The following is a 21,410-nucleotide window of genomic DNA, read 5'->3' on the forward strand; positions in this document are numbered from 1 at the left end:
CTAGGGTTACCCCATTTATTCAATCAGCTGAATATACAGAAAGACCAGCTCAGTGTTTCAGGACAGAGCACTGGGCACCTGAGTAAGGGAGCGTGGCTCAAATCATTGTGCTGGTCTTTTTATATGTTCTACAGGCTGAATTTTGGGGATAGACCTGGCTTCCTGCCTTTTTCAGTGTTATATCTGGGTGTTGTGGTAATTAGGAATTAGTGAGAACACCTCTCTGGCAGTTTACATTTTTTTTCTTGAACTTTGGATGGTTTTGTTGTTTTTTTTGCAAGACAGTTTTGCATTAAAATCAAGGGGAAAACTTTAGAGGTCAAATGCGTACTAGAATTGCCAAAATTGCTAAATATGTTAAAGCATACCAGAGCCGAAAAGCATTGGAGAAACAAAGGAGCAGGCATGTAGCGGGAGCTGTCCTGATAGCCAACACTCTACTGTTATCTTCTGTCTTCCTCCTTTCTTACCTCAAGACCCCTGGCAGCCTCTTCTGGGTCGCCGGGAGTCGCCGGAGTGGTGACCATCAGCACAGCTTCCCCTAAATGCCTGCTCTCCCCATTCCTCTATACTTTTCAGCTGTGGTGTCCTTAAAGCTAATGGGAACCCATACTTAAATAAAAAAGAGTCAGATACTCACCTAAAGAGAGGGAAGGCTCGGTCCTAATGAGCCTTCCCTCTCCCGGTGCCCTCGGTACTGCGCTAGCTCCCCCATTCACATCCCCCACCGAGGGGACTTCGTAAGTTTTTGGGAGCCGAGTCCTCCCAAAGACAGGTAGCTCCATTCTGCGCATACGTGAGTGCATCATAGAGGGTGCTCACATGTGCGCAGTGTAGAGTGGCCCGTCTTCGGGAGCACTCAGGCTCCCGAAGTATTTCCAAAGCCTCCCTTTGGCCGGGAAACAGCGGTATTTGACCAAAATGGTCGAATACCGCTATAGGGGAGCCAGTGCAACAGCGGGGACTGGGAAAGGAGAGGGGATGCTCTATGGGACCCAGAGCCTCCCTCTCCTTTGGTGAGTATCTGACTTTTTTTATTTAAATATAGGTTCCCATTCACTTTAAAGGAGAACAGTGGTAACTAGGGAAGATTAAAAGTGCCCTTAAAAAAGGAGCTGTCAGCCATAATATCTCAGATAAAAAAAAAAACACTTATACAAGTAGATATATACTTGCTCTACTTACAGAACAGATATGTATTGCACTGTCCACGTTTTGATTTCCATGATTTTTTTATTGTAAAAAAAGAGAAAATCCTTTTTAGGATACTCCATTTTAACTGTGTCTATCCTGAAGCCAATCCTGATGTCATTTTCTCACTTAATCTCCTCTGCCTGATTGTGTATGCACTGCCTGCCCTCCTCCCAGTCTTCAGGCACTCCCACCTAGCTCTGCAATAGAGAGTGCAATGTCTCAACATAGGATATATTGGCCAATCAGAGAGGAACAGAGGTGTGGGAGGAAAAAACTTTAGGGAAAGAGGCTTCAGCCAATCAGACTGCATTAATTAAGTCTGAGAGTAAAGTAAAGAAGCAGAAAAGACAACCCAGCATGCCCTGCAACTTCCTTTGTGCGTCAATATACCAAACCAGAGTCAGGAAAACTGGGGAATGATTTATCAACAAGAAAAGTAAAAGTGATTTTAACTTTAGGATTGCCTAGTTAGCATCCGTAGTACTTGTTTACCAGAGAAAAATAAAGAATTGTTTTTTTAGTTTATGCCCGACAGTTACCCTTTAAAGACCTTATGGATAATTTCCCTAAAATTGGATTTAAAGTGACTGTATTTAAAAAAAAAAACAGTAAAATGACAGAATTTGTAGCTGATTTACAGGGAGCGATTAATCTGTTTATCGGATGTGGGACTGCAAGCAAAGTGCAGCAGGATTGTACAACCTACATGATGCAGATGGTGCGCATAAAACATAACATGTTTTTGAAGCAGTTATGTACTCTTACCCAACAAAGAAAAAAGTCTTTTAGGGCCTGAACACAGTGCTGCGCTTGTGCTGCGCTTTTCAAATCACATGCGCTTTTTAATTGCAAGGTCTTTTGAAAAATAATGAGAATCATGAAGACCTGTACACACTGGTGCGATGCGCTTTTTCTATTCTCATGAAGGCTTGCGATTTTAAAATCGCATGCGATTTCAAAAGCACAGCAGTGTGTTCAAGCCCATAATCTTCTTAATTAACCTAGGCTGACCAGGTGTCCTCTTTTCCCCGGACAGGTCCTCCCAGGTTTTTGAAATGTCTCCGGTGAAGAGAGCCGAACACAGTGCGAGTCAGAAGAGCCGATTGAAGAGACAGAGAGACGAACAACCAAGACTCAGTCTAGTGTTTTCCCCAGAGCCTATCAGCTGGGCAGTAGTGTTGTCCGGATCATGAATGATTCGGATCTTTGATCCGGATCTTTTCTGTGAGTCCAATCATTCGAATCATTCAATCATTGTGATGATCCGGATGATTCGACTCACAAAAAAGATCCGGATCAAAGATCCGAATCGTTCATGATCCGGACAACACTACTGCCCAGCTGATAGGCTCTGGGGAAAACACTGAACTGAGTCTTGGCTGTTCGGCTCTCTGTCTCTTCAATTGGCTCTTCTGACTCCCTATGTGTACGGCTTTCTTCACCCGGGACATTTCAAAAACCTGTGAGGACCTGTCTGGGGAAAAAAAGACACCTGGTCAGCCTAAATTAACCATAAATACTTACCTGTACCTGTGTAAAAAATGTTACCACGTCAATCTCCTCAGAAATTATCCCACACCAATATTGTCTAATGAACTTGATTGAAGATCTTTTCCCCACACCCACCACCACTCACCACAGCTCCTCGATGCAGCTCTAGCTATACTAGTAGGGATCCTCCTGATCCCCATCGATCTGTTAATAGACCAATGGGAAGCCTTGGAGCCAAATTTAAATATGCTTTTTGGCTCTAGCTAAACTGTAGTATAGCTAGAGCTCCATCCTCACTGTCCTCAGTAGCTCCCACGCTCTACTGTGTACAGGGGCATTGCTATTAACCGCTAAAGTTGGTGGCCAGTGACTTATTAAATTTTTTACAAAAATGTTTGTCAAATGCAAATGGTAAACAGCCTAAGTTTGCCAGGAACTGTCCACCGATGATCAGTTCGGGCCATTCCTACTGCAGGGCAAAGCAGTGAGATAAGTGAGAAAGACCCTGCACATTCTGGCAAGTGGATGCAATATGCATTTGCTGCACCATTTTAATTAGCTTATAGACATTTTGAAAGCCTGCATAAAAGTCAGGTGTTTTTTTTCTATGCAGCATAATTACATAACAGAAGAATATCAGTTTACTTTGCACCTCTATTTCATAGATGCCATTTTTCACAAACTTTGAGAAAATAGAATTATGAATATATGACACACATACAGATGTCTTGAAGATGCAGAAATATTATGCTCAAGGTTGGAGGACCTGAGAGGAAGCATTGTCAGTGAGAACGGTAGCAGTGTGATGTCCAGCCAGCTATGGCCATGGAGAATGCATTATAAGAGTTCTAGCATATGCACTTGTGCCACAATAACTCGGTATTGATCAGTATCCTGGTCGTTACTTTAGTCTGAGTTATTGTGGAACAAGCACAAACGCTGGAACTTTTATAAGACAGATTCAGTCTATGGAGCAGGTGAGCATTATTGGAATCATGTGTGACTCTTGCCAGTGAAACTGATACACACAGGGAAAAACAATGTGCCACTTTTGACACAGAAATTCAGGCAGAAATGAAATGCCCAGGAGGTTAATTAGCCAAGGTGCTGGCTTACTGAACAAGAAGAGCCAAGATTCAAACCCAGGTTGCATGTGTTTGGTGGTAATGGTGGTAAGTGTCAGCTCAGGACACTAGCAGATGACTGACCTGTAAAAGCAGCAGGAGACCACATTGCTAGCTGGCATCATAACCTGCATGACATTATAAATATATGACACCCATAAAGGTGTCTTGAAGATGCAGAAATATTAGGCTAAAGGACGGAGGACCTGAGATGGAGCATTAGTTAGTAGAGATGGCCCGAACAGTTTGCCGGTGGGCAGTATTCGGCAAACATTGGGCTGTCCACTGTTTGCATTGAACACAATAAAAAAAAAAAAACTTCACTCTCCCATTTTTCCCATAGTCTTTAATGGCAGGCAAGCGGTCGCCGATTTTATCGGTTAATAGCAAAGACCCCTTACATGCTAGAAACACCAAATTTGCAGGGTACGTGAAGGAGCCCATGGGTACAAGAGAAAAAAAAATAATATAGTTGTTGAGAAAATAGATTTTAAAGTTTTATAGGAAAAAAGTATACTTTTAAATGTGGTAAATAACAGAAAATGTAGAAAACCTAACAGTAATGTAAATGTACATATATCAAAAGGAAGAACAATGAATTTCATGACAGGGTTTCTAGGGGGACCCCTGGAAACCCCTCCAGAGTCTCAACGCTTTGGACAGGGATCACTATACAGCCGCAATATGGCTGTATAAAGATCCCTGGCAACTTTACCTATTTTTGAAAACGTAAAAAAAAATGTACAGAGTGTGGGAATTTTTTAAAAAAATGACATGGGATCCCGCTCCAGAACCTTTTTAACCCCTTGTTCCCCATGCAGTATGGGATGACCAGAATGTGGAGCCCCGGCCGAGTGGGGCTTCACACCCTGAGCTATACCAGCCTGCATGGTCCAATCCGTGGGGGGCGTTGACTCCCTGGGGGATTCATGGTGGCATAATGTGGCATCTGGAGACCCCCAGATGCCAACCCCCCTCCCATGAATAATTAGTATAGGGGTACGAAGTACCCCTTACCTATTTCCACCAAAGGGTTAAATGAAATAAAAACACAACAAAGAACAAACTCCTTTATTAATCTTAATTAACCAGAAATTATTACCTCTACCTTTAACCTCCCTGGCGTTCAGTCTCCCTAGGATTTTTGTGTAGAAAGTGATCTAATTAATTTTCATAACCATTTTTTCTGTAACTTGCCAAAATGTGTCAAGCAAGGGTCTAGTATACAGTGCAGGAGAGTATTGATGTGTATGCACGCCAAATACTGTTCACAGCATGTTTTGCATTGATGAGTATTTCCATCAATCAATACCGCTAGGGAGGTTAAAAAAAAAATCCCATGCCAATATCCTCGGAAAAAACCCACACCAATATTACGGGTTGATTGAAGATCTCAGCCGGCCGAAGCCAAACACACCACCCCGGCCACAGCTCTCAGCTATACTGTAGCTGTATAAAGATCCCTGGCTAAAGCGTTGTGACTCCGAAAACCTGTCATGAAATTCATTGCTCTTTCTTTTGATATATGTAAATTTACACTACCGTTAGGTTTGCTACATTATCTGTCATTTACCACATTTAAATGTACACTTTTTGCCTATGAAACTTTAAAATCGATTTTCTCAAAAACTTTAAATTTGGTGTTTCTAGGGAGCTTTCACTATTAACTGTTAAAGTCGGCAATATAAGTCTATGGAGCCCGCTGAGAACAACCGGTTCGGGAACTTTAGAGGAAATTTGCGTTTGCAATTCATGAACCCAAAATCTGATGTTCGCGACATCTCTATTAGTCAGTGAGAAGAGAAGCAGTGTGACATTAGGCCAGCTATGGCCATGGAGACTGCATTATAAGAGTTCTAGCATATGCACACAACTCGGTATCATCAGCATCCTGGTCGATACTTTCGTCTGAGTTATTGTGGCTCATATGCTGGAACTTTATATAATACATATTGAGCCAATGGAGCAGGTAGTTGGAATTGCGTGTGACTCTTGCCAGTGAAACTGATACACACAGAGAAAAACAATTTTCCACTTTTGACACAGAAATCCAGGCAGAAATAAAATGCCCAGGAAGTTAAATAAATGCATAAATGCATAGTGTTCTTTTCTCATTGCTGGCATTACACACACCTCCCCAGTGGGAAAAGGAGGAAGAATTTGTAGCGCTGTGAAGATTCTTAATTTGGTTTTATAGAAAGTTGTTGTTTCTCCAAACAAGCTCAGGTGAAGAATATATGCAAAATAAATAGACACTACAAGCTGGAGAAAAACATTGGTGTTTGAATGGATCCTTAGTGAATCCTTAGGGAATGTAAATAAACAAGTATTTTGTGTGTGATGCTGTAAAGCTTTCTTTCAATTGTTGTCGATTGCCCCTCCCTCCAAAACCTGATCAGTAATTTTTACTTGTGTACTCTTTAGAAATCTTCATTTTCCAATAATTATAATCAATTCTCAATGTCAAATTGGCTTCTGTATTATTTTATAATATTATAATGTTTAAATTTGAAGAATTTAAATAGTGCTTCCACATTCATCAGTACCTTTGACAGTATAAAGTCACCATAGACTATCCTTACATGCATTTCCATAGCATTTGGTATTCGGTGAAACACTGCGTTTCTATCAAGTGTGACCCCTGCCGCTCTTGTTGCGGGTCATGTTGGCTCTAATAGTCTGTTGCTCTTAAACATTATCAGTAATTTACTAGTTTTATCTGCACAGATATTCATGTTACTTTAATAACATAATGTTCTCAATGTTGGTTCTGTATTATTTTATAATGTTAATGTTTACAGTTCTTTTGACAGTATAAAGTCTGGTCCCTAACTGCTCCTGCTGCAGAAATTTTGGTGTCAGACATCACAAGATACTTTTAACTACTAGTCGACGGGTGTGACCATGGCGGCAGCCCCAGGACCACCTAAGGCCAATCGGCGTTAAAGTCCTGAAGCGGGAATTTGCAGGAGATCACACATGCTGATATCCGCTTGGATGACAGAGCTCCGCTCCTCCTTCAGTCTCCTAGCGGCGATCGCCACTAGGAGACTGTTAGATGACAAAACAGCTGTCTATTTCATCTATACAGCGCTGCGATCTATGGCAGTGCTGTACTAGGGACTGCCGTGTGACATGCTGGGATGCAGGAGAACAATCAGCTCTCATTGGCTGAAGCCTATCACAGCCGATCGCCGAGAAAGCTCTGTTGGTTGGCAGAAAAGGGGGAGAATCATTTGTGTGCTGAGTTGTATGGCCCTGCAGTTAGGCCTTAAAGCTGCAGTGGCCTTTTTTGTAAAAAATGGCCTGGTCACTAGGGGGTTTAAACCCGTGGTCTTTAAGTGGTTAAAGCTGTTTAGTGCTCACGCCTGCATAGATGTGAGGTGTTTTGGATGCATAAGGGGGTTTTGATAAAATATTAGAAAAGTTGCAATGTTTTTTTTTAATTTAGATAATAACCTCAGCAGGGGGAAGCCTCTCTGGATGATCCAGAGGCTTCCTCAATCCTCTGCAATCTCTCTGCTGCTGCATTTCCCTCAATGTAAAAGTGCAGCCGCACTGTGCAGGTGCCAGTAATTTTGCTCCTGTGCAGCAGCACGAAGACACTCGTGCATGGAGAAAAAATCAATGCATGGAGAAAAAAGCCGTGTATGAGCAGCCTTGTGCTACTGCGCAGGAGCAGGATGTACTTTGTGCCTGTGCAGTGCGGCCACTTTGCAACTGCATAGTGAGCACACACTTTTTAACTTTTACTTAAAAAAAAGAATATAAATAGCCTAATCATACTTAATTATTTACATTAAATGACATTTATTGATTTAAATTAAAGAAATCTGATCAGTTGTCCGCATCTTAATGTTATTTTGTGAAGTTGTGTAATATAAAAACTGACTCAAACGCAAGAATAACATTAACCTAGAGCACAACCTGCATGGATTACCCTGGCCATACAATACAAACAGTATTTTATTATTAGCAGCAATGTAGCTGCATCTAAGTCACTTCGGTACTAATGATCCATTGTGCCATCAGCAGGAATGCTCTTTTAAAAGTAGTTTTAACTTAAAAAAAAGTTAAGTTAAATAGGATATTATGAAATTTTGTTAGTGAGGGAGGTCACATGATAGCACAGCTAACAAGTTTTCAAAGCAGGAAAGAGAATGTTGTGCTGTGGTCTACATGTATTTAATACATTCAGATAATATATATGTTTTAGTGTTAAAGCTAGAAATAATAGAAAAAAAATTAATGTATGAGAATAAAGGTTCCATTTAAAGATATGCATATTCACTTCCTATCCTTACAGGAGTCTATGAAAAACATAGTGCTATTAAAAAAATTTAGAAAATGTGGTTCAGATGGTTGGACATTCAGAAAATTGACCTAATTTAAGTTAACTGAACCCTAATCTGCATTCGGCATAGACAGCTTTGCAGTAATCTGTGATATTTTGTAAATGAGGGTGCTGCTCTGCTCCACTGTAATTGTTTTGTTTTGTTGTATGTGTTTGTGAAGTCCATTTTCGGCACCTTTTGTTGTTAAAAATTCTATAAAATTTGACTTTAAAAAAGATATGCATATTCATATGAGATTTCTAATAAGATTTTGAGGAGAATGCTTTCTAAATTTGTGAATTTGGTACTGAACTTATTATTATGCATGCATAGAACACTGAAACTGTCCATCCTCTACTGACCTATTCATTGTGGTTCCATCTATTGTAATGTTATTGAAGAATCTCCACCTTTGATCAGCTCCTTCCATTTGCCTTTCGTTCATATTGTGGAATGTTAATGAAGTTATCACCTTACTTGCTGTGGGTTAATTTACATAAAGACGTCATGGAACTGTCTTTTAATGATACTGTAAACACACCTTTTGTTGTTAACAATACATTCTCTTTAACCAATGGAAAACAACCTTATGCTAGTGAATGAAGGAGAAGTGAATAAAAGATGGGTCAGGCCTAAATCAGGTAGCAGAATACCAGAGACTTCCCAGGAATAAGGAGCCCCTATACTACATCCTACCAGGTAACTACGACCATTTTGATTTACCCAGTTGTAATATTAGTCTAACCACATTGTAGTTAGGATTGCATTGTATTATTTTGCATTCTTTAGTTTGTATTTTTAAGATAAATTATGTTAATAAGCATGATATTGCATAACCCAGTAAGTGTAATTTTTATGACTGGGTGGCACATGTGTGGGTTTTATATTGTACAAAAGATTACCTGTTAGAAGAATAGCAGTAAGGCTTGTGTTAGGGCTGGGCTATTATGAAGAGATTTTTGGGGGGCATATGAGTAAAATGTTTAAATTCTTGTTAACAGTTGCTCTTTTTTTTCAATTTTGTTTGTTGATTTTAAAATAAAGAGTAAATAATGTTATTGTACATAAAGAGATTCTGAATAAATCCCACAGGCAAAAATAATTTGATTAACAAACTAGGGATAATAAAAGGGATTTATAGTTTATCATAGATTAATAATCAGTCACAATGTGGTATGTAGGTCAGTTATAAGGTAAATGAATGTATTTAGTTGCTGCATTAAAGCGGACCCAAACGGAACATTTTTTTTAATTAAAAATATTTAGTTGCACCACTCTGTCACATACAAAGATAAATAAACACTCCTTCAAGCCTATGAGCATTTCAGTGCATGCTTTTCACCCTTCTCTTTTTATAACTAGGATTATACTGGGGCAGCCATTAGCAATTCCTCCATTGCCGGACACCACCTACTCCACCAGATTGCCAGATTCTGTCCCGGCAATATGAAAGGAAGGGAGGGGTTCCTCCAATAAATGTAAAATATTTTATATTTGTCATCATGCAGCTGAAAAAAGGCTGCTATTTATTATTATAATTTAGAAAATAGATTTTACTTCTGAAATCTTGTATTTTTAATTTGGGTCCACTTTAATATCAAGTGCAGTGCTACCCTGATTATCTCTGCGTAGACAATGGCCTCAATTCACTAAGATCATGCTGGAGATAATAAGGCAAGAGAAAACTTACCTCCACGCAGTGAGAGAGTTATCTTATCTCTTCATTCCTTAAGTTACCTCTTCTGTAGTTATTTTCACATGCAGTTAATTAACAGCCTGTCTTTAACTTTAGAATTCTGGAGATATTTTAAGGATCGAAGAGTTAAGTTTAGGTTTACCTGAGGTAAAATGTTTCCTGAATACGACATGCCATATCACCATGGTGATAACTCTAGAAACGTTATTAAGGAAAGGAGATAAGCTTAGCGAATTAAGGGTATTGTAATAATGTAATATTTTAAAATAATGGTAAAACAAATTTTGGAGTGCAGTAGTCAAATAAGGACTAAAGACTGAGGGTTGCACATAAGTGGCCAGAGGGTCTATTAATCAGAGTCATCTCAGTGTAAGTGGTATGAGGAATAGTGGCATGAGGCAGTATACAAAGATGCCAACAAGCCTGCTTTTTTATGGTACATGATTCTGGCACCTGGAGAGTGTACTTTGCAAATACATAATAGAGGCTTGTGTTCATTTTTGAATTATTATTACTGTTGTTATCAATATTGTTAACAATATTATAATAACAGCCTAGCATCAGTAATATGCATATCTAAGCCACACTAACTCTCCTATAACTAACCCTCACCTGAACTTGTTACCCTATCTCCTAGCACTAACTTAGCTATTACTAAGCGCAACACTAGCCTCTATAGATAACCTCTTCGGCTTCATCTAAGCTAATAACATTACTCAGCTTTACATCATGTAACTGATAGTGGTACTTGGCTACATCAGCACTGCATCCAATCCGGAATCCCTGATGCTGATTGCCCAACCCCACCACCTGCTTTACCAATAGTTGGAGTTCAGCTATATAATAGTCAAACCTCAGTATCAAATTAAACTACTCAATGCTCCATAGCTGCACATTTGCATTGTGTTCTATAACAGCACCTGATTTTAAAAACAAATTGTACATGCAAATTAACTGATTTGGTGCACTTCTTTTCAGGGAGTGCTTCTGATCATAAAGATATTTCTGAGAAAACCCCAGAAGGACGCAGACGAATCTAAAACCTGTTGGTGAGAGGTTCAGAGCTGTCAGCTACTAATTCCCACTGTAAGTGAAATCTACATAGGAAAAATACATTTACAGTGCATTTTACATTTACAAATGTACTCCTATATGTGTATACGTAAACATAATTTCCAATTGTCATTTTAAAAAAGGGGGTTCTGTGGCATGTTAATAAAAAAAAAACACTTACCTGGGGCTTCTCTCGGCCCCTGCAGCTGGCATGTCCCGCGCCGTCCTCCTACGATCCTCCGTTCCCCACCGCCAACACCAGTCAATTATTCGACTAACAAGACGACTAGTGTGCACTCCTGCTTGCGTCTGCAGGAGCTTCCTGCGCAGGTACAGTAGGAGGTTCTTTTGTACTGCGTCTGCACAGTAAGCTCCTAATGACGTACATGGTAGCCACAATCGCGTTAGAAGAATAATTAGACCGGGAGCAATGGCATGGAACGGAGGATCATAGAGGATGGCGCGGTACATGACAGCTGCAGGGGGCCTATTGATGCTCCAGGTAAGTGTCAGTTTGTTTTTCTATTAATATGCCACAGAACCACTTTAAGTTAAAGGATACCTGATCTGAGCCAGCAGAGAAAAATGGAAATTATAAGTGAGTGTAGGTAGGGGTGTAGATGCTTACTGCACATACCGGGTGTTGGCATCTCCTTCCATTGTGCATTAAAAGGCCCTGTTCTGTAACCCTAGTCAGCAACGTCCTTTAAACTGCATATATTACGCTGTATGACATATGTATAGTATGTTAGGTCAGCAGCCTTGTGACTGTGCTCCCCGCTTGTCTCCTTCTATGTGTGTATTCACACATGTGGGGAGCACAGTCACAAGGCTTCCCACCTACTGCACATGCAGAGCGTAGTCTGTCCACATCAAAGGGCACTGACCACTGTTAAAGAAAATAATTCCAATTGCCTTTTTTAGAGATGACAATTTTTTCTGTGTAATTCTTGTAAATGACGATCTAATAAGCCACATTATGGATTATCAAGTGTTAATTTCAAGTGTCTTAAAAGGGATTATCATCTGAAGTATAGTATTATAATAGACTAGGGATGACCGGAAATGCCAATTACCGCTGCCGATTTACTCCTTCCGCGTATTTCCATATTTCGATGTGGATTTTCCACTAAAAATAAATTTTCACGTTCTCTGATTAACTTATTCATTGTAAGGCTTCTGAAGTTCTGATTGACTTAAAATTACCAAGTATCGGTAAGCGGAGTTCTGCAAAAAAACACATTATCTTATTGGCTAATTCATTCCGACTTTCTGAGTCTTCTGATTGTCTTAAAATTACCCAATATCGGTAATGCGGATTTTCCGTCAAAATTTTTGCCTAAAATCCGCATTCACTGATTGGTTTATTCATTCTGAGTCTTAAATTTTCACTTTTCCACAAAAATCCATGTTCCACATTAGTATTTCCAAGTTCCACATTCCCATGTGGAAATACGGATTTCCAATCTGAAATGCGGCAATTGTATTTTTGCTGAATCTGAATGAGCATCCCTATAATAGACCATTTTTTTGTTTGATACGCTGTCAGAGCTTCTGGGAATATAGCAACAATAACATAAAATATATTCAATTGCAGGAGCAAAATGATGAGTCACAGTGGAGACAAGCCGCATCAGTGCTCAGAGTGTGAGAAAAGCTTCACTTACCAATCAGCGCTTATTAGACACCAGAGGAGTCACACTGGGGAGAGGCCATTTATCTGCTCAGAGTGTGAGAAAAGTTTCAGTCGAAGGTCACTGCTGAAGATACACCAGAGGATCCACACCAGAGAGAGGCCATTTTCTTGCTCTGAATGTCAAAAATGTTTCAGTCATAAGGGAAACCTCATGAATCATCAGAGGATTCATACTGGAGAGAAGCCTTTTTCCTGCTCAGAATGTGACACATCTTTCACTGAGAAGTCACACCTTATAAGGCATCAGAGAATTCATACTGGAGAGAAGCCTTTTTCCTGCTCAGAATGTGACAAATCTTTTACTAAGAAGTCACACCTTATAAGGCATCAGTTGATTCATACTGGAGAGAAGAATTTTTCCTGTTTTGAATGTCAGAAATGTTTTGCCACAAAATACAGCCTCATAGAACACCAGAGAATTCACACAGGAGAGAAGCTGTTTCCTTGCTCAGAATGTGAAAAATGTTTTACTTTCAAAGCAAGGCTCAAATACCACCAGAGGATTCACACAGGAGAGAAGTCATTTTCTTGCTCTGAATGTGATAAGTCCTTCAGCACTCAACAAGCATTAAGTATACATCTCCGGATTCACACTGGAGAGAAACCATATAAATGTACAGAATGTGATAAAAGGTTCTCACAGAATGCAAATCTTACTCAGCATCAGAAAAGTCACACAGGAGAAAAGCCATTTAGCTGCTCAGAATGTGACAAGAGCTTCTCACACCAGTCATCTCTGAGAAAACATCAGAAGATACATGAGCGACTGGCTGTCAGCCTGTAAACTGTGTTTTAATAAACATGTTGCTGTAGCATCACAGGATTATGATCTTTGATAAGTAGAACAGATGTATTAATTAACATATGTGATTTGGGGATTGATGCATGAAGCTACAGTAATATTGCTGAGCACAGACAGTGCACAGCAATATTATTGTTACTACCGGCAGCAGGTTACTGTGAGTTCCATTATTAGTATGATCCATGGTACTTCTGGAAAACGATCATTGCTACAGTAACACCATTACTATTGCTTGTTGTCGTAGCGACACCAGCAGTACTTAAGCACCACAGGTTGCGCTAATAGCAAACCCCACAGTAACTGTAGTAATGCTAATATTGCCCCCTACTGTCTGCATACAGCAATATTATTGCAGCTTCATGCAACCCTCAGAAGCTTAATCCACCATCAGAGATCATACAACAGGCAGAAAGTATATTATTTTTGGTGACATATAATCACAAATTAAGTGAACTGTGATCAGCTGGTACATGGAAACCTGGACATTTTTTAAAATATACATTAACATCATGTTCACAATGGACTGTAATAATAGGATTCTCATTTAATTAGTGTGTCATGTACTGTTAGGTTTATGATCTGTAACTTGCCCTTAAAATCTATTGTTTACTTTGATGGGAAGTGATTCTCCATTTTTTATTTCTGTATTTGCATGAATATGTGTTCATCATCGGGATTAGATAAATTATGTCAACTTGAAGTTGAAATATATTTTGAGGCCCTGATTGACATACGGTGGTGGGATAGTTAGAGTTTTGTATACGTTTTGATCTGATGTGTATTTTATCTGCTCATTGATGGAGGTGGTTATGTGATTTAATTTTTTTTAAATAAGAACTTTAATTTTTTAAACATTGTTCTGTGCTGCTGGAAATCTTGTTTGAATTGTTATTCTATAAGATGTGTCTTCAGTTTGATAAACCACAGCATTCTCTACTGAACAAAAAAAAAACATATCAGAGATCATCCAACTAGGGTTACCCCATTTATTCAATCAACAGAACATAAAGAAAGACCAGCTCAGTGTTTCAGGACAGAGCACTGGGCACCCGAGGAAGGGAGAGTGGCTCAAATCATTGTGCTGGTCTTTTTATATGTTCTACAGCAGGCTTTCTCAACCAGGGTTCCTTGAGTACTCTGCAGGGGTTCCATGGCATTTCCCCTCATCATGGGGTAAGTATAATAGGGCACATTATAATAGGTGGTACTTTAACAAGATGTACTAAATTGGGAGGGGGGGGCTCAGGAGACAGTATAATGAGTTACAGTGTAATAGGAGGTACTGAAATAAACAGCCACACATACTTTTAAAGACCATGCCTCCTGAAAAATAAATGCAGGGGTTCCTTAAGATCAAAAAAATTGTTTGCAGGGGTTCCTTGAGATCCAAAAGTTATTTTCAGGGTTCCTCCAGGTACCTAGGTTGAGAAAGGCTGTTCTACAAGCAGAAATTTTGGGACAAACCTGGCATCCTGCTTGTTTTTCAGCAGTGCATCTGGGTGTGGTGGTAACTAGGAAGAGTGAGTACACCTCTCTGGCAGTTTCTTTTTTTTTTTTTTTTTTTTTTTGAACTTTGGCTGGTTTTGTGATTTTTCTGCAAGACAGTTTTGCATTCAAGTCAAGGGGCAAACATTAGAGGTCAAATTAATTCCAGAATCGCCAACATTTCTAAATATGTTAAAGGATACCAGAGCTGAAAAGCATAGGAGAAACAAGGGAGCAGGCATGTAGCGGGAGCTGTCCTGATGGCCAACGCTTCCTCCATTATCATCTGCCTCCCTTCTTTCTTACCTAAAGCATAGGAGAAATGGAGAGCAGGCATGTAGCAGGGGCTGTCCTGATGGCCAACGATCCATCATTATCCTCTGTCTCCCTCCTTTCTTACCTAAAGACCCCCGACAGCCTCTTCTGGGTCGCCGGGAGTTGCCGGAGTGATGACCATCAGCACAGCTCCCCCTACATCCCTGCTCTCCCCATTTCTTCTATACTTTTCAGCTGTGGTATCCATAAAGGAGAACAGTGGTAACAAGGGGATATTAAAAGTACCCTTAAAGAGGAGCTGTCAACCATACTATCTCAGAAAAAAAACATATTGTTGCCAATTCTGATGTAATTTCCTCCCTTACTTTTCTCTGCCTGATTGTGTATGCATTGTCCGGTCTCCTCCCAGTCTTTAGGCATTCCCACCCGGCTCTGCAATAGAAAGTGCATTGTCTCAGCATGAGAAATATTGACCAATCAGAGAGGCAGAGAGGAACAGAGGTGTGGGAGGGGAAAACAGGAGGGAAAGAGGCTTCAGCCAATCAGACTGCATTAGTTAAGTCTGAGAGGAAAGTAAAGACGTAAAAAAAGACAACCCAGCATGCCCTGCAACTTCCTTTGTGTGGCAATCTATATATATAAAAGTGTGTGTGTGTGTGTGTGTGTGTGTGTGTGTGTGTGTGCCGCGATCACTCAAAAACACCTTGACCGGAGTCTCCACACTTGGGACAGTTGGTCAATTGGTGACCGAGTTTACAAATCCAGGAAAAAGTGGGTGGATCATAAAACAGCCTATCGAATTTCAGCCATTCATTTTAAATGGGAAAATGTAAACTGCAGCCATTCTTACACTGTAAAAATCAAGATAGGTTGCGCTGGGTCTATATCAATATGTGTATTAGGTCAAAAGTGTATATATATATACACACAACATATAATCATAAAATATATATTTATTTAGGAATATTTAATTCATTTAATCACAGTCTAAAAAGCGTTAATATATATGGAACACAATATAAATCACAGAATAAAAATATCAAGGTGCTAATATATCACATACCATTTGCACATCCACTCACTCAATCGTACCCGGACCATCCAATGTGTGCAAAAAATTTTGTGGTAAAAATAAAGATAAAAAGTATCAAGTTGAATGGGACAGCGATACAAAATCTCCGTGTAAGAACAGTTCCTATTGATTGTGTAAAAGTTCCTGCTGTCTTGTATCAGTATCGAAAGGCTATAGTTCTTTAGTGCAGATCCTTTTTAAGTATATCACAGGGTCAAAAGTTCTGTTCTATAAAAAGTATTTAGCATAAATCACAATTAGATCTCAAGTTTAGGTAGACACTCCGTAACAGATTACCTCCGTGGTGCCAGTGAGTTGTATGTGTCGCTTAGCATATACTCACACTCCCAACTAGGTGGTTGTTCAATCGGTAGATCACTCGACAGGTCAGAGCTCCGGCCAGTAGCTCAATGGCCTGTATCTGTAGTATCAGCTCTCTCCTCCCGTGTAGTTCCGCTTTGCGCTTGGATGACGGCAAGTAGTACTTACGGGTGGCGGCTGGTTCACTTCCTGGTGACGTCACCTGCGTCTCACGACTTTGGTTGCTAAGTTGCTAGGTTACCGTTGTTATGCGGTGTTTGCTTAGGAGCGTACTTAGATGTTCCCAGGCAATTGTAGCGTCTTTATTGTTGCAACTCCTGGCGTGGGATGCATAAAAGTGGGCTAACGCGTTTCAGCGGTCTCGGCCGCCTTTCTCAAAGCCAATTCTTTGTGAACTGTCCACCACGATGCTGATATAGTGTCCTAATCCCTCCTCTCATTCTGATAGTTCCTCCTGGGTCATAGAGGGAGAATGAATTCATTTAATGCTGCGTTATGTGCAATATAAGACATATTGTTGCAAATGATTTCTTACTGTATAAAAATTATATATAAGAACGAGAATTAATAGTCAAATGAAGGATAGAATATAAAAAATGTTCTTTTAATACTGAAAAATGTATAAAAATATATAAATATATAAAAGGCTGAGGAGGCTTGAATTCAGTTAGATTTCATACCGATTCTGACTTTTAGAACTCAGACCAGTGACAGGCATCTCCTCGCGTGGATGAGCATAAGTGCACACACATATTGATATAGACCCAGCGCAGCCTATCTTGATTTTTACAGCTTTATCCTTTAAGTGTGGGGAAGTGGGAACCCACCTCTAACTGGTTAGCAGCGGGCGAAACAGATACCATAGGGAACACCCACGAGCGCCCTCCAAATTAATTCAGCCATTCTTACACTGTTGGTATGGTTTTCAAACTTGGCACACTTGGTCACTGAGTGAATGAGATTAAGATTCAGGAAGATGGGTGGAGCTTACAATAGCCAATCAAAATTCACCTATTGGTTTTCAAGGGGAATATTTAAACTGCTGCCATTCTTACAATATTAATGGCAGAGGCATCAAACTAGCTACAGTCGGTCATTGGGTGACCGGGGTCCAAATTCACTAAAGGGGTGGGGCCAAAAACAGCCAATCAGATTTCCTTGGTGGATAAACTGCTTCATTCACACATTTTTGATGCCAGGAACCTGAAAGCTCACAAACTTGGTCATTGAGTGCCTGTGTGTCCAGGTTACAAAAAGACTGCAGAGCCAAAAACAAATTTTACTGAGAAAATATAAACTGTGCCATTCTTACATAGTTAATGGCAGGGTTCTCAAACTTTGCACAGTTGGTCACTAGGTGACTGGGATTAAAATTCAGGAAAATGAGTGGAGCCTACAACAGCCAATCAAAATCCACCTGTTGATTTTCAAGGGGAATATTTAAATTGCTGACATTCTTATACTGTTAATAGCAGATGTCTCAAACCTGGAACAGTTGGTCACTGGGTGACTGGGGTTCAAATTCAGAAAGGGGGCAGAGCCACAAATAGACAATCAAATTTGTTTAATTTCAATGGGAATATACAAATTATTGATACCAAGGACCCAAATGCTCATAAACTTGGTAATTTGACTGTCAAGGTTAGAAAAAGTGGGTGGCACCAACAACTACATTTTTTACATGGCAGGGTTCCTGAGCTTGACACAGTTGGTCACTGGATGACTGGGATTAATATTCAGGAAAGTGGGTGGAGCCTACAGCAGCCAATTAAAATTAATCTATTGATTTTCAAGGGGAATATTTACATTGCTGCCATTCATACACTCTTAAAGGATACCGAAGTGACATGTGACATGATGAGATAGACATGGGTATGCACAGTGCCTAGCACACAAATAACTATGCTGTGTTCCTTTTTTTCTTTCTCTGCCTGAAAGAGTTGAATATCAGGTATGTAAGTGGCTGACTCAGTCCTGACTCAGACCGACAGTGACTACCGTGTGACCCTCACTGATAAGAAATTCCAACTATAAAACACTTTCTTAGCAGAAACTGGCTTCTGAGAGCAAGAAAGAGATAAAAAAGGGAATTTCTTATCAGTGAAGGTCATACTGTAGTCACTTCCTGTCTGAGTCAGGACTGAGTCAGCCACTTACTCAGGGCTGGCCCGCTCATGAGGCGGGGTGAAACTTTTGCCTCAGGCGGCAAATTTCCAGGGGCGGCACCCGCCCGTCCGTGGGTGCGGGGAGCCGGCCCGCCGAGCTGGAGGGGTAGCTGGCAGGACGGGGGTATTGGGCCAGCGGCGGGGAGGGGGGTCGGACCCCCCCCTCCCTCGCCTGGGTCGCCCGTCCTCCGCTCCCCTCCAGCCTAAATAGAAGCAGCCGTATGTGTAAGAGGCACGGGCGGGGAGACACTCACCTCCTCCTCGCTCCAGCGTGCGTTCCACTGACATCACTTCCTGCAGGACGCTGCAGGAAGTGACGTCAGTGGAGCGCACGCTGGGAAGAGGTGAGTGTCCTCCCCGCCCGTGCCTCTTACACATACGGCTGCTTCTATTTAGGCTGGAGGGGAGCGGAGGACGGGGGACCCAGGCGAGGGAGGGGGGGGTCCGACCCCCCTCCCCGCCGCTGGCCCAATACCCCCGTCCTGCCAGCTACCCCTCCAGCTCGGCGCCCCCCCAGATCGGCCCCCCCCTAGGGGGGGGGGAGGGGCGGCGGTGACAATTTTTAAAAAATTTGCCTCAGGCGGCAAAAAGTCTAGGGCCGGCCCTGCACTTACTTACCTGATATTTAACTCTTTCAGACAGAGAAAGAAAAAAAGGAACACAGCATAGTTACTTGCGTGCTAGCCCCTGTACATACACATGTCTATCTCATCATGTCACATGTCACTTCGGGAATCCTTTAATGGCAAAGGCCTCAAATCTGGTAAATCAGTCCCTGGGAGACTGGAGTGGTTTCAATTCTGAAAAGGGGCAGGCCAAAAACAGCCAATCAAATGTGTTTAATTTTAATGGGAAAATGCAACTTATTGATGCCAAAAACCCCAAAGCTCATAAACTTGGTCATTGAGTGACTGCATGTCAAGGTTTGAAATAATGGGCTGAGCCAAAACAACTAATTTTTTACCTGGGAAAATATAAACTGCAGCCATTCTTACACTGTTAATGGCAGGGTTCTCAAACTTTGCATAGCTGGTTACTGTGTGACTGGGATTAATATTCAAAAAAGTGGGTGGAGCCTAAAATCCAATCAAAATTCACCCTTTTGATTTCCAAGGGGAATATTTAAATTACTGCCAATCGTGCATTGTTAATGGCACAAGCCTCAAACCTGGTACAGTTGGTTATTGGGTCACTGGGGTTCAAATTCAGAAAGAGGGTGGAGCCACAAACAGCCAATCAGATTTGTTTCATTTCATTGGGAAAATACAAATTATTGATGCCAAGGAGCCCAAAGCTCACAAATTTGGTCATTGAGTGACTGTGCGTCCAGGTTACAAAAAGTGGGTGGAGCCAAAAACTAATTATACTGGGGAAATATAAACTGCAGCCCTTCTTACACTGGTTATGGCAGGGTTCTCAAAATGTTCCCAGCTGGTAGCTGGGTGACTGAGATTAATATTCATGGAAGTGGGTGGAGCCTATACTAGCCAATCAAAATTCACCTGTTGATTTTCAAGGGAAATTTTTAAATTGCTGCCAATTTTACTCTGTTATTAGCAGAAGCCTCAAGCCTGCTACAGTTGGTCATTAGGTGACTGGGGTTCAAATGCTGGAGAGGAGCACAGCCACAAACAGTCAATCTGATTTGTTTAATTTCTATGGGAGTATAAAAATGTTTGATGCCAAAGACCCCAAAGCTCACACACTTGGTCATTGAGTGTTTGTGCGTTAGGGTTAGAAAAAGTGGGCGGAGCCAACACCAGCCAAATACATACCCGGGCAACGCCGGGTCACCAGCTAGTGTACCAAATTAAATTTGAGTAAATTGGGGAAGTAATAGTGATTGTTAACTTTTGGATTGCCTGGTTAGCATCCTTATTACTTGTTTACCAGATAAAAATAAAGAATTGATTTTTTATTTTATGCCTGACAGTTACATATTAACCTTCTGTGGACCGGCAGCCTATCCCCCTTTAAAGAGAATCTGTATTGTTAAAATCACACAAAAGTAAACATACCAGTGCGTTAGGGGACATCTCCTATTACCCTCTGTCACAATTTCACCGCTCCCCACCGCATTAAAAGTGGTTAAAAACAGTTTTTAAAAGTTTGTTTATAAACAAACAAAATGGCCACCAAAACAGGAAGTAGGTTGATGTACAGTATGTCCACACATACAAAATACATCCATACACAAGCAGGCTGTATACAGCATTCCTTTTGAATCTTAAGAGATCATTTGTGTGTTTCTTTCACCCTGCAGTTCTCATGCACTGAAGTTTCAGGCTGCTCTTTTCTTCCTGCAAACAGCTTTGCCCTTGTCTGTAATTCTTCAGTATGTGAAAGCCCAGCCAGCTCAGAGGACGATTTATCCAGCTTGTAAAAGATAAGAGAGAAGCTGCTCTAATGTAAATAACACACAGGCAGTGTGCAGAGAGGGGCCTGGAAGGGGGAGTTCATAGCAGAACCACAACACTGAAGAACTTGGCAGCCTTCCAGACACAGGCTGACAAGTCTGACAAGAGAGAGATAAGTTGATTTATTACAGAGACTGTGATAGTACAAAGTGCTGCAGTAAGCCAGAACACATTAGAATAGCTTTTGGAACTTGTAGGATGATAAAAAACAGGATGCAATTTTTGTTACGGAGTCTCTTTAAGGACCAGTGTATTTTACATGCAGGGGGCACATTTGGGGGGGG

The 21,410-nt window shown here is 40.9% G+C and overlaps 1 pseudogene; it reads left to right on the forward strand.

The window, feature by feature from the left end:
- Positions 1 to 21,410, forward strand: part of LOC137560744 (zinc finger protein 208-like) — a 166,174-nt pseudogene that overhangs the window by 64,517 nt on the left and 80,247 nt on the right.

This window comes from Hyperolius riggenbachi, chromosome 3 (genome assembly GCF_040937935.1).
Source record: "Hyperolius riggenbachi isolate aHypRig1 chromosome 3, aHypRig1.pri, whole genome shotgun sequence".
Classification (NCBI taxonomy): domain Eukaryota; kingdom Metazoa; phylum Chordata; class Amphibia; order Anura; family Hyperoliidae; genus Hyperolius; species Hyperolius riggenbachi.